Below are 1,467 nucleotides of genomic sequence, written 5' to 3'. Positions count from 1 at the left end.
CAGCAAAGTGAACAACGCCGGTTTTTGGCTCGGCTCTTCAAACTGCTGGTGTTGCCTTCTGTCCCTGGCGTGGTAACTTTCAGAAGCCCTCCGCCATTTTGCCTTATTTTCCAGCCACCGTACCTCCCTCTAGCGCCGCACGCACAGACAGTTGATTGGCACAACGCGTACGTCAGTATGTATCCTAACGATGCACGAGAGCATGGAGAGGGCATCGGCAACAAGGTCGTGCAAACATCGACCTGTGGACGCTGGTGCTGGCTAGTCCATCCGCCGTTTCTTCTGCGCCTGAAAAAGCACAGTCTCGCAGAAGATGAGCGGTTATGCGGCACTGAGGCTCGAAGGTATACGTCAATTGCAGTGCAAACCGCTGCGACAGTAGGACGGCAATCATAACCGGTGGGAGAGGGTGCTGCCAATGAAAAGTAGATGCACTCCAAACACCCGCATGTAACGCCGTAGCACGCACTGCTGCTGTCAAATACTCACAAATGCCATCCTTTCAGAGCCCACTACTGCCCCAATACACGACAAAACTGACGAGGGCCTAGCTTGCAGAAAGATGTTCTTACTCCTCAAATAGGAAGAGCCAGTGGCTGCACTGTTAGCCGACTGCCTCATCCCTTTTTAGGCTCGCTCTTGTACCAGCAACCAGCGCATGAGTCTGCCAACGCCCGCGCAGACGCACAAATGCTAGAGAGTGTGGAGGAATAGACGGACTCCCCGCAGCAGTGTGCTTCTGCACCCTGTCCACACAGTGATGTTCACCTTGGCAGCGGCAGCAGGGGAGATGCATCCCCCTCCAATAGAGATTTCGTGTTCCTTAAGTACATGCACCGTACGGTTGTCGCACAAACTGTTGCAGAATCTGCAACCAGGGCAAGCTACCATCGCTTCGGACCGTCTGCTACAACTAACATGCACAAGTAGCCCTTCGCCGCGGACCACCGCCAACGTCTTGCTCCTTCCATATCCAAGCGATTCTCAAAATTTCACGCTCAAACGCGCCCATGTAAGCAGCACTCGTATGTAAGTAGGGGGCTTACGTCGGTTGGCAGGGGAGTACTGTTCACTCTGGGAGCGGTAAAAGGGGAGACCAGTGCAGAATTAACTAACAATCTTGCATCCCACCGTGCTCTCAATAAAAATCACGCGGTGAAAAAAAGAATAGGCCACGCGTTTGCGGGGGCACAGTGTGCTGCGCAGAATCACCTGAAAACGGTCCGTACAACACGAACATACAACAGTGAACACGTATAGAGTACGGACGATCGCAAGCTCACGTTGTGTATTTGCGATTACTCTTTACATCGATTGCTTCCACACTGATTCCATCCGCGCGCTCAGCTTCTGGGAGTGGGCATCAAGCCCTGATTCACTGTCTACATTTCCGATGTCCCTGAAGAACAAGGGATAGTTCAGGTTTGCGCAACGGACAGATGGAGTTGAAATACACCCGGTGGAAGT

Source organism: Eimeria mitis, genomic scaffold, assembly GCF_000499745.2.
Source record: "Eimeria mitis Houghton genomic scaffold, Emh_scaff42, whole genome shotgun sequence".
NCBI classification, from domain to species: Eukaryota; Apicomplexa; class Conoidasida; order Eucoccidiorida; family Eimeriidae; genus Eimeria; species Eimeria mitis.
This window is presented reverse-complemented; position numbering follows the sequence as displayed.